The sequence below is a fragment of the Vipera berus genome (genome assembly GCF_964194415.1).
Source record: "Vipera berus genome assembly, chromosome: 1".
Lineage (NCBI taxonomy): Eukaryota > Metazoa > Chordata > Lepidosauria > Squamata > Viperidae > Vipera > Vipera berus.
This window is the reverse complement of record NC_138202.1, coordinates 265,666,524-265,680,154: the sequence shown is the minus strand read 5'-3', so window position 1 is coordinate 265,680,154 and position 13,631 is coordinate 265,666,524.

The window sequence follows — 13,631 nt, the reverse complement described above, 5'->3', positions numbered from 1 at the left end:
GTGGGAACGCACAGGGCGGAGGGAAGTTGATTTGGCTACATACTTTTATTATAAAAGTCATAGAATTTCCCAGTTGTGTACTGAGATGGGCTTTTTTTTTGCAATTAACACAACTTACTGAAAGAAAGAAAAAAAGAAAATACCAGCTTCTGAGAAATCTGTGGAGAATGAAATGTCTAAGCTCAAATAGGCTTTGCAAGCAAGCTGTCCTGATTCTTTTCTGATTCTTAGCTAATGAAGTGGTCCTGCAGTGACTTTTCTTAACTGATAGTCAGAGAGGGCCGTTGACCTTCCATGCATTTATTTTTATAAATAATTAGCTATTTCATGGTCACTTTTCAGTTATAAACTTTTATTCAGGTATTAGGTTGATAGAGAGAGTTTATTTAGCTGGAACTTTATGTGGTTCGGTGACCTTTAGATCTGCTGCCGGCATCAAGTTCCCTTCGTCCAGTGCGCTCCCACAGGGAGGGTCTTCTCAGGGTGCCACCGGTAAGAGATTGCCGGCGGGTAACACCCAGGGATAGGGCCTTCTCAGTGGGGGCGCCTGCCCTTTGGAACCAGCTGCCAGTGGAGCTGAGGACTGCCCCCGACCTCCGTTCATTCCGCCGGGGCCTGAAGACCTGGCTCTTCGAGCTCTCTGGCCCAGGCTGAGGATTAATCTTATTTTAACTGGGGTTTTATTTATGCAGGGACAAAAATAATTTTTTTAAAATTTGTTTTTAACTTTTGTATCTTGGTTTTTTAATCACCCTGTAAACCGCCCTGAGTCCTTCGGGAAAGGGCGGCATATAAATGTAATAAAATAAATAAATAAAAAATAAATAAGAGAAATTGTTCTCAAATCCAACCAGGGACATAAGGAGCAGCATTTTGTTTCAAAGGTGTAATAGTTTTATTATTGGGATTATTAGCATGAGTTATGTAGGAATGAGGGACACGGTGGCTCAGTGGGTTAGGACGCTGAGCTTGTCGATCAGAAGGTCGGCAGTTTGGCGGGTCGAATCCCGAGTGCCACGTAACAGAGTGAGCTCCTGTTACTCGTCCCAGCTTCTGCCAACCTAGCAGTTCGAAAGGACGTAAAAATGCAAGTAGAAAAATAGGGACCACTACAGTGGGAAGGTAACAGCGTTCCATGCACCTTTGGCATCTAGTCATGCTGGCCACATGAAGCGCTGGCTCTTCAGCTTTGAAACGGAGATGAGCACCGGCTCCTAGAGTTGGAAACGACTAGCACGCATGTGTGGGGGAACTTTTACCTTTACCTTTTTATGTAGGAATGATACTGTAATGTATTGGGCTTTGTCTTGTTAAAGGAACACCACGTGGGTTAATTGCTGGTAGATTGCTTAGCAGGGAAGCTGCCTAACGGCTCCCAGCTCCTCAGACAACATGTCTCCAGCACCGCTACTGGCTGCCTCTAGGGCGGCAATATGTTGCTTTAAACCTATTGGCCGCCGCCTAGAGGCGGGGGTATAAATTGCCGCATTCACAGCCCTGTTCCTCAGTGCAGATCCTGCAAGCAATAAACAATGATCTTTGCTGAACTCACTCACCTCGTCTCGTCATTGAAGCAACGAACCCAGTATCTAACACTGGCGATGAAGGTGGGATTCTGCTCCTCCAACTGAGCTGAAGAGTCACTAGGGGAGAGGCCGAGCACACCTGGCAGGAAAAGAAATCCTCCCCTATGGTCAGCTAGCACAGCCACGCTAGCGACCATGCATCCAGAAGACCAGTCCCTGGGCAACGGAGGAGCAGGATGCGAAGACACTGAGCCCCAGCCGCGAAGACCAGCAGAAATGGCCAAGGTTGGAAGGCTGGAAGAATTCAACATAACTCACCCAGAAAGGTGGTCCTTGTACCTGTCCAGACTACCTTCGAGGGAAGCAGGTTGCCGAGGACAGCCTGAAGGCCACCACGCTCTTATGTGTGTGCGGCCCAGCCACGTTCGACATAGCGGAGAACCTGTTCACACCAATGCCTTTGGAGTCCACAACATTCACAGACTTGAAGAAGAAGCTCGGAGACCACTTTCAACCCAAGCTGTCGGTAATCACTTGGCGCCATGCATTCGAGCAAAGAGTTCAGCAACCAGGTGAAAGCGTGTCCGAATTCATTGCGGCCTTGAGGCAGGCCACACGCCTGTGCCAGTTCTCCGATGTCAAGGAGAGGCTACAAGACCGGCTTGTCTGTGATCTCCAGAATCGAGAGCTACAGCAAAAGCTCTTCATCAAAGAGACTCTGTCATTCCCAGATGTGCTGAAGGAAATCATGGTGGATGAAGCCGCCAGTTGGGCCATTCGAGCTCCCAGCTCCTCAGACAACACGTCTCCAGCGCCGCTACTGGCTGCCTCTAGGGTGGCAATAGGTTGCTTTAAACCTATTGGCCACCGCCTAGAGGCCAGGGTATAAATTGCCATATTTGCAGCCCTGTTCCTCAGTTCAGATCCTGCAAGCAATAAACAATGATCTTTGCTGATCTCACTTCCCTTGTCTCGTCATTGAAGCAACGAACCCAGTATCTAACAGACACATTTATTGTAACTGCACATAAAGATAAATACATCCATACCATTCAAAGGAGACATCAAAAAGCTGAAAAGGAAAATAAAAGATGGAAACACCTCCTCACCAGCAATCAACACCCAATAAGCAGAGATTAACACCAGGATTAATTCCTAGACCAACAATCAAACCATAAACAATACTGTAATCAAGGAATACCAACTCAGACAAACAATCAAACAGCAAACACCAGCCAAATCAAGGAACTACCTAAGACACTCTCATAAACATACAAAGGGCAAGCCACTTGTATATAAACAGAGCACAAACCCCACTCCCTTCTAGCACTGATGATGTTACCTAGTTAAGTAATAAAACATCTGCAAGAAAACAGCCAACTTTAGAAAGCACCAAGGAACCCACAGTTTTATTTCCTTTTACAGCAGACATGTCAAACTCACGACATCATGTGACGTCGCACAACATATTGGGACGGTTTTGTCATTGCCGCCAATGGGGTGGGCGCAGCTTCTAGATGATGCATCCGGCCCGCGGGCCGGCAGTATGACACCCCTGTTCTACAGGTATTTTTTTTTCAAAAGCACAATCAAGAGTCTGTGATGATTATTTTCATTTAATCTATTCTGCAGTATCAGTGTAACAGTGTCTATACTGTATTTCTAGGATGTTGCAGTTGGCATATACTAAAAATAGTAATAACATGTAAAATAATAACAAGCAACTTGGCCTATTTTATGATTTAGAAGATGCAGAGATTTCTTCCTGTAACCCCAGATCTGGGCACTACTACCTGAATGCCATTCATACTGATAAAAATAAAGATCAAAATGGGAGCTTGAGTGCAGCATAGTGGTAATGAAACACAGTAGGCCTCAAAACACAGTGCTCAAGAATAACTGCCTAAAAGCGTCTTTAAATAAATTATTTTTACAAGATTGCTCTTGATTGATTATGGTAACATGAACATTTGGAGTTTAATTCAAAGACACTCCACAGAAAACATATAGAACCTCACTGTGATAAATTAATTTCAGTGATTATCATCCCTTTTCCTATTACTTTTTTGCGGCTTTTTTATACTTAAAGGGATTCCACTGCTTTGATGTCTATATCTAAAACTGTGAGTAGGATCTACAATTCTCCAAACCCTTTGTATTGGCTATGCTGTCTGAAATATTAGTGTTATGTGCTCCTGGCCACTTTCCTTTGTGACCAGAGGCAAGCTTGCCTGACCAATAATCAGCCAAGACACAGTGAAGGCCTTTTGTTTCATTTATTGCAATATCCTTTCCTGTTTCCCAGCCATTATAGTTTTTGGTAAGCTTGTTTGTCCAGGCAGTAAGTTTCCACTGCAGCAAATTCAATTTTAAATTTCTCTTTCAATATTAAATTTTGAAAGCTTTTCCTTTACTTCTATGATTAGGAATTGAAGGCACCATATCTTAACCCTCTCTAAACTATGAACTCAATTGCAATAGCTTAAAACAAGGGCTGGCATAGGTACCATTAATTATAGTGAGAAGTTGCACTGTTGTTTTCCGCCATCTCTCACATACACATTTTTAACTGCTGTGTTATCCATGTGGAATCTCACATCTCAATATCCTTACATTGAGGTCTTTCCTCAAAGGTCTTCTAAGCCAGGTGACAACAGAGATTTTTCTGTATTACCTTATAAGAGCCAGAAAAGAACATTTAATGTTAGCAATGACAAGTTTATCCTAGCTAATTCTTCCAGTAAATCTCTTTAAAGTATAAGTTCTATTTCTTCTTGCTTCTTTGCAATGTGTGTTGTGCGTAAAACTTAATTCTCTCAAATCCTCTGAGTGATCACATGGATTTTCAAAGAATGGAAGTCTAACACATTTAGATTTTAGATTTAGATTTTATTAGATTTACCGTATATACCGTCCTTTCCTGAAGGACTCAGGGCGGTTTACAGGGCATTTTAAAATCATACCAATACAAAATACAAAGTTAAAAGACAAATACAAGATTCAATTATCCCTGAAAATAAAACCCAGTTAAAATTCTCAGCCTGGGTCAGAGAGCTCAAAGAGCCAAGTCTTCAGGTCCCAGCTCCACGGGCAGCTGGTTCCAGATGGTAGGCGCACCCACAGAAAAGGCCCTCCCCCTGGGTGTTATCCGCCGGCAATCTTTTACCGGCGGCACCCTGAGAAGACCCTCTCTCTGCGAGCGCACTGGACGAAGGGAGCTTCATGCTGGCAGCAGGTGTTCCCTTAAATATCCCGGACCCAAGCCATTTAGGGCTTTATAGGTCATTACCAGCACCTTGAATCTCACCCGGAGGGCAACTGGAAGCCAATGCAGCTCACAGAGTAGAGGTGTTACATGGGAGTATCGGGAAACCCCCATCACAACTCTTGCAGCCGCATTCTGCACCAGTTGAAGCCTCCGAGTGGTCCTCAAGGGCAGCCCCATGCTGAGGATCTTCCAGAAAATCAGTACATGCACTTGTGGTTTTTTTTTTTCTTTTTAATGCAAATATTGTCTCAAACATGGAGAATGGGGAGATAGAAAAATAAATCCTGCTACGAAATCTCTAGTCCCACAGCATATGCATATGCATATGCAGCGGCACGGACACTCTTGGGAGCCTCCCGATACTCCCATATCACACCTCTCCTCCGTACGCTGCACTGGCTTCCGGTTGCCTTCCGTGTGAAATTCAAGGTGCTAACAATGACATACAAAGCCCTACATGGCATGGGTCCGGACTACCTACGGGAGCACCTTCTGCCAATGTCAGCACCCCACCGTCCTGTGCGCTCCCACAGGGAGGGCCTCCTCAGGGTGCCACCGCTCAAGGAATGTCGGCTGGTGGCCCCCAGGGGGAGGGCATTCTCAGTGGGTGCGCCAGCCCTCTGGAACTGCTTGCCAACCGAAATCCGGATGGCCCCCGACCTCCGCACCTTCCGGCGCGACTTAAAAACCTTCCTGTTCCAGCAGTCCGGCCTGGCCTGATAGCTTTAATTGGGGTCCCAGTTGGTTTTTACTATTGTTTTTATTGTTCTATCTGTATTTTACCTACCTTACTCTGTACACCGCCCCGAGTCCCGCGGGAGAAGGGCGGTTTATAAAAACAAATAAATAAATAAATAAATAAATAAATATGACTGCATGTGATATAACAATTACAAAGAAGTCACATGATACCAGTTGTAAGATAAGAATCATCCCTCAACATTCTAAGTGCATTCTTAATTTTCCTATACTACAAACAAATGTTTCTTATATAAAATTTAATTAGCAAAATTTCTCATTCTTGTCAAAACTGATTAGATGAGATACAAATAATTTATCCTAAAGTCAACCAGGACATCTATAAAATAATCAGCAAAATTCCTGATCTAGTAAGTTTGCCTCTAAAAAAAGTGTGGTTCTCTGTGCAAATTTCTATTGCAGGTTTATTGTTCTTATCTAGATGCCTTTGAATAGGATAAAATGTATTTTGATCATAATTGGAATGGGAATAAGAGTGGAAGTTTCCACATGTAGCCAAAGTTGAATTGAACTTAATATACATACAGTTGTTAGACATGGCATCAGCATCAGGATCCTTAGACATCAGCTGTGGCCCAGAAATAAGATAGGGTCCATTGTTCACATCTAATTACTTCCTTGCCTGTATACCTGCCAGTGTACAGTCATCCTTGTATTAAAATGTACTTTTTAAATATCTTGGGGGGTTTTCTATACATTTTTTCCAAGCACCACTCAGCCTTTAAAAGTCAGACACTTAAGAGATGATCCTTCAACACTGCTGATATTCTGAGCTGTTTTCTCTGGTGAAGAAATGTGTTTCTGCACAGCCAGCTTTTTGCAAAAGAAGTCCTTTGGGGGGAAAAGGGCTAGGGAAGCAAGCAAGAAGAGATACAATAATGGGCCTTCATAGCTATCCTTATTTATAAAACTAAAGCAAAAGCAAATGTTTCACCCCAATGGCGCATCTATTTTTCTTTTACTCTGAACTTAACAGAAGTCTTATGTAATCAGAAGACCCTAGCCAGCTTTAAGGTCTTTACAATTCATCACATTAAACAACACTGTGTTAGGATTGCTGTGGGAATGAATGCAACAACTTTGGAAAATCATTTCATTGTCCCACTCTACTAATGTAGGCTGCAGGACATGATGCACGAACCATTTTTGAGGCTCTACGATTCCAGGAGAAAGGATCGGATCCACATAGGGTGAGTATCTATAGTATTTAACATGGGAGGGATGGAATGGGACAACTCATCACGGCCAACTCACCATGGCCAACTCATTACACTTGCTGCAGGACAATTCAAGAAATCAATTTGATTATTTAAAATACTGTAGTTAAAAATATTTTAATTTTTGTCATTCAGATTTCATTTGTCCCTCCTTTGGCATCCTTTCTTTATTGATTGTATTCCATTATTTCTTCAATATTAGTGTAACTCTTGTCCCACGGTGAGTTGTCTCATAGCAAGTTGGCCATGGCAAATTGTCCCATGGCAAGGTGGCTGTGGTGAATTGGCCATGGCGAGTTGGCTGTGGTAAGTTGTCGTAAACCAAGGAGGAAAGCTTGAAATTTTGCTACTTAGTCATCAAGAATTCTCTTCTGCAATAAAAGTCACTACCTTTTCTGTGAACAGCACATTTCTGACCATAATTGCATGCCCCACCATAATTTTATAATATTATATTATATCTGATTATATAAAGCGTACAGCAGATCCATACACCTACAAGTAAAGCAGCTGATTTTGCATATAGCTTAGCTTATAGTGGCAGTGATCTCATCCAAATGCACAAAAAAGGATATGGTGGTTAGACAGATATTAAAAGAAAAGTTCCCATTTAGGACTTTTCTAGTAGATTATCAAGCAAAAAGCTGATGGGATCAACAAGGTGAGTTAAGGACATGACGTCTGCTACCCTTAGGAATATTTGCACAGAAGTGAATACTTCTATTAATGAATTCTGAAAGTATATAAACTAAAATTTCCTTTGAGACTCACATTCATCCTGCAGACAAGGAACTTCTCTAATCTTTATAGATATCCCTTTGTTAGTCCTTGAATCACAGCTGTCCTGTTTCATATAATAGTTTAATTAAAACAAGTGATTTTGCAATCTCCTGATGAGATCACTCTGCATTTCTTTAAACTACATTAGTAAGACAAAGAAAGTCTGAGAGACTCAGACAGGATAGTTGTTGTTTTTTAATCTTGCCTGCAAGGATTACAGAAGGGAATTTCAAAATATTTAACCACTGACCTCATGCAGAAATGCATCTGTGAAACAAAGCAACATCACTTGAAATCTTGTCCAGGAGTATCTATCATATTCCAGCTGTTGATGTAATGCTGTGGATTAAAGCACAGACTACAAAGTTTCTAGTTATGGGCCATATTAATCCTGACCTCGGTAACTAGGTTTAGGATTGTCATCATTCTTTCACCCTCATCTAAACTATTTGCAATGTAAGATCTTCTAAATTGTTATATCTATTCAGGATTCGCAGCTCCATTTTATCTACACAGCAGCCTTGTGAAGTTTGACTAATAAATTAGGTTTGCTCTATGTTAACCCAATGAATTTATTGGCTGATTGGGTATTTTGGTCTGGTTATTCCTTGTCAATATCACCATCTTTTGACAGCCATGGTGGCCCAGTGGTTAGAATGCAGTATTGCAGGCTATTTCTGCTGACTGCCGGCTGCCTGCAGTTTGGCAGTTCAATTTTCATCGGCTCAAGGTTGACTCAGCCTTCCATCCTTCTGAGGTCAGTAAAATGAGGACCCAGATTGTTGGAGGCAACATGCCAACTCTGTAAATGGCTTAGAGAGGGCTGTAAAGCACTGTGAAGCAGTATATAAGACTAAATGCTATTGCTAGTTTGACTAATTTCTGATTAATTAGTTCAGAGTTTGCAGAATCCAAGTCCCTGGAAATGTGCTAGTCTCCCAGAAAATGCACAGTTAGGTTTATTTTATGAGAGTATTATAAGGATTGAACCAACAAGCATGTGGAAGCATTTTGATATAGATTTTTTTTAATCTATCTGGCTCATTATTGATTCCACTATAATATAGCATGTCTGTGATAGTGTGACATTATTTCTACATAGCCTATTAATTTTGATTGATTGATTGATTATAGAATAGAGCTGGAAGGACTTTGGGGGTCTTCTAGTCCAGCCTCCTGCTCAAGCAGGAGGATCTATACCATCTCACACAAGTGACTATCTAGCCTCTTCTTAAAAATCTCCAGTGATGGAGCACCCATGATTTCTGGAGGCAAGCTGTTCCACTGGTTAATTGTCCTCACTGTCAGGAAGTTTCTCCTTAATTCCAGGTTGCTTCTCTCTTTGATCAGTTTCCATCCATGGCTTCTTGTCCTGCCCTCTGGTGCTTTGGAGAATAACGTGACTCCCTCTTCTTTGTGGCAGCCCCTCAAATACTGGAACACTGTCTCCCCTATCTCTTCTTTTCTTTAGACTAGCCAAACCCAAGTCCTGCAGCTGTTCTTCATATGTTTTAGTCACCAGGCCTTTGATCATCTTGGTTGCTCTTCTCTGAATTTTTTCCAAACTCTCAACACCTTTTTTTGTGACCCAAATTGGCTGCAGTATTCTAGGTGTGGTCTTACTAGGTCTTATGTGCCACCAAATCAGTATCAACTCTGCTAAGAGTTGCTAAACCACACAGATAGAACATAGATGATCTGTTCTTAATCTGGCCCTTCAGATCTTCCAACCTCATCTCACTGCTGTAAGAGAGTCTATTCACCCTCCTTCTGGGTCAACCTCTTGTCTTTCCTCTCACCTTTCCTAGCATTAGAACCTTCTCTAGAGAGGTAGGTCTTCACATAATGTGTCTGGATAAAATAATTTGAGTTCATTCATTGGTGCCTCAGTTGAGAACTCTTTCCCCCCCAAACTTTATAACATTTGATTTGTTCTATGAACCCTCTGTCTGGTTGGTTGGTTAGCTATTCATGGTATTCCTAGCTCTCTTCTCCAACATCAAAGTTCAAATGCATAGATATTCTTTCTATCCTGTTTCTTCAAAGTCCAATTTTCACCTCCCTGGAGTGTCACAAAGGAAAACACAAACTGGGCTTCGTATATATTCAGCAAATAAGCTGAATACATAAAGAGAGAATATGCAGTTTTGTCTCAATCTTTTGTTGACTTAGAGCCAGGCTGTTTCACTACGTTCCCTTCCGACTGTGACTCCCTGTCCTATATACACTGTAATTTTTCTTTTAAGGCAATGAGAACCGAACAGTGAGAGCAGAGTAAAGCATTGGAAGCTAATGAAAATCTTTGGATGTATAGCACTTCCTTCCTGAACTTTGTCTACGCATTGTTGTAGGAGTGTTTTTTTAAAAAAAATTCTAGGTTGTGTGTTGTGTAAATGCTGCCTGTAAAAGTGGGCAAGAAGCATAAGCTATGGTGGCACAGTGGTTAGAATGCAGCACTGCAGGTTAACTCACTGCTCACTCCAGGAGTTCGATCCTGACCAGCTCAAGCTTGACTCAGCCTTCCATCCTTCCAAGGTTGGTAAAATGAGGATCCTGACTGTTGGGGGCAATATGCTGACTCTGTAAACCACTTAGAGAGGGCTGTAAAGCACTATGGAGCAGTATATAAATCTAAGTGCAATTGCTATAAGAGCGGAACTGATGTTGTATTTTTTTCTAAGGCTGGAGCTCTCCTTCCAACATCAAAAGAAGCAAACTGATTAATCCTTAGGGATCATAAAAATTCATGGTAAACCTGAAACATTACCTTCCCCAGCATTTCTCTTATTTTATATTTTGTTGTAGGAATCAAGCCAGATGATGGTGACGGTGATGTACTTGGACATTTAAAGGACTTCAACTAATAGCTTGTATTATAAAAATTTGGAGAATTCTTTTCTTTTAATAAGTAGAAAACAAGCTGTGTAATGGTGACATAGTACAGAACATCAGAAGCTTCAGAAAGACAACATTCTGTTTTGTGATCTGAGATTCTTTCAGATCACCTCGGGAAGCATCGTACAACTATTATTTTTAAAGATGCATGATCATCATTTGGCAAATGAACAGATTCCGAGATCACAGTAGCCATTTCAAACTGCTCTTTCCCCCCAGTGGAAAGAAAAACATGCCGCTTTGCTTTTCTGTAATGATTGAAATATTGCAGTGTACCAAGATGTTCGGTAGTTTCCTGGGATTGCAATACAGCCCATAATTCCCAGGTCATAATACAATATTAATGCTAATAGAAGTTGATACGTTGATAAATGCTATTCAAGAAGGTTGGAGTAATGTTCGTCAATGTTTCAGCTACAAGTGGAAGCTTAAACCTCCTTTTACACTACCTATATAAGTGTATATTTCAAATATCCCTGAGGGTCATACGTTTGCAAAATATGAAATTAAAGGAATATGGGGAATCACAGAATCTTTGGAAGGACTTCTAAAGCCATGAAGCCCAGCCATCTGCTCAGTATAGGAACCTAAATTAAAACCTCCTTAACCCAACAGATCACCACTTTGATCTGCCTCAGAAGTGTTTTGGTGATCATATGAGCATGAAAAAGGCTGGGTCTTTTTGTCTTTTTAGACTCCCGCATGAACCCAAAAAAAGATGCTAATTTAAATGTCCTTTTTGATATTGTCTTCTTACCAAGCTAGAAATAATTTTTCCCAGGTCATGTTTGTAAGGTGCACAGCCTTACTGTTTATCTCCTTCAGCAACTGTATATGTCTGATCACTACAAGATTTCTTTGAATTGCACTTGAGTTCTTGTGATGCCATTGATACTTCCATTGATGTAGTATAAAATCATGTTTGGCTTTTTTTCAGACCATTTTCCTCATGTATTATTGCCAAATAAAATAATATCTATCTTATACCTATGCAACTATTTCCTTGATTAACTTGCATGTCTCCCTGTTTAAATTTAATTTTAACTGCTATTTTGAGTCCATCCACTAGTTTAACCTATGAAAATTATTTGATGTTTTTCAATTTTCTACAATTTCCTCCTCTCACCCAGTCTTATAGCACCTTGATTCCTTCCACTTTGTCATCCAAGTCATCAAACAGAGTGTTGAAGAGTAAGTGGTCCAGGATTGCACCCTAGGAAATGATCATTCATAAAGTCAATTGATGGTATTTAGGACTAATTAAAAAGCAGGAGCAAATATTTTTTTCTGTGAAAATTAACTAGTGTAATTTAAAAGGCTGTATTACCTACCCATGAGTTTTATATTTGACTATTTGTTAGGTTTATATAATGACTTTCATTTAGGAGCTCAAGGAAACATACATAACGCTTTCTTCTCCAGTTTTTCCCCCAACACTAACCAATCTGGGATCTGAGAGACTGAGACTGGCTCCAAATTAGCCAATTTGTTTTTAAGGCCCATCTAGAATTTCCAGGAAAGCACTTTAATTATAATTTCTTACTGGCTATGTATATTCTTCTCCATGTATCTCAAAGTATGTTTGATCCTCACCCCGTTGCTCTTCCGAAAGGTGATAAAAACATAGCTTTGTCGGTGGGCCTGGGGACCATGAATGAGACAGAGTCAATTAGGTGATTGATTTGATAGTGTTGTTGTTGCCATGGGAGGTGGGGAGTAGTTTTTCTTATGGCTTTTTATTAAATGGTGATAGATAGATAGATAGATAGATAGATAGATAGATAGATAGATAGATAGATAGATAGATAGATAGATAGATAGATAGATAGATAGATAGATAGATAGATAGATAGAGTGAGTGAGTGAGTGAGTGAGTGAGTGAGTGAGTGAGTGAGTGAGTGAGTTATACAAGTAAGTTCAACTGGCAACCTGTGTATCCTTGCTGGGAATTTTGGAGGTTTAAATCCCAATGCATCTGGAGGATGCCAGAACGGAGCAAGCTAACCTACTCACTTCTGCTATCCTTTTAAATTTCAACTATGACTCATTTTCTCCCATTTTATGGATCTGCCACTTTGTTGCCAAGAAACAAATTATCAAGACAAGTCTTTGGATGACCAGCCAGAATATTAGAGTTACAAAAGGGAGAAACCCAGTGACTCACTCCTAGCCTAGCATTCTGAATTTTTTAAAGTAAGTTTTACAGCATTAAATAAGTCTTCCTTGCTGTTGGGTTAGAAATAGACATTATCACATTCACTCACTGGGAAAGAATTTAAATCAGTTGAAGAATGAAATGGCAGAAAGACTGCCTGAATAGTATTAACAAGTTCAAGAAGAAAGACACATGTTTATTTCCATCCTTCTGTATAGCTGGCTTAAAAATATCACAGTGATTTATATACAAATATGTTTCAAGAAAAGTTGATTGTGTCATTGGAAAATATGTCCTAAAACAACGTGGTTTCTTTCCCAATGTCTTTAAAAGGGTTTTGTGCCGGAGGAAAGGTGGAAACATTACTATGAGTAAAATTAATTTTAAAACATTCAACAGTTTCCACTTTCCTTCATTTTGACAAAGCACAGATTGCTGCCTTTATCCTGACAGAGACTGTTTAGCCCTACCTAACATCTAGAAATTCAGCATGAGCAGTTTTACAAACATCACCACAAAATGAGGGAAAGTCTGAAATGCTGGATGTTGACACTATAGTTTGCCTAAAGAAAAGAAGATTTACATGGAGCTGGTTAGTATAAGCCAGTTTGAAAAGAGAATTTGATTTATTATTATTATTTCTTTGTCTTTAAAACACAGGTGGGAAATATCTTGGTGGCCATGGCTGATTTTGTGAGTGGGAGAAGGTCATACTGGGAGGGTCAATGGTTATTAAGATTACCAGATTGCAGTTGCATACCTGCTGATGACCACTAGATGGCATCAAATAAGTATAGTACAGGAAATACTCTTTGTTGTCCCCTAGTGACTGACTTTAATTTTTTACAGGCTAGACACAGTACTAGCCCTAATAATACAAGATGAGGAGGGCCAAGAATTACTCTTGTTTCTCCTTAGGGTTGAGTGTCTTTGTTATGTTTTTCTAAAACTGCATTCAGACTGTGTTTTAGGCTACCTTCTACAGTTTTTATGCTTCCGATCTCAAAAGAACAGGAAAGTGTGCTGATAGT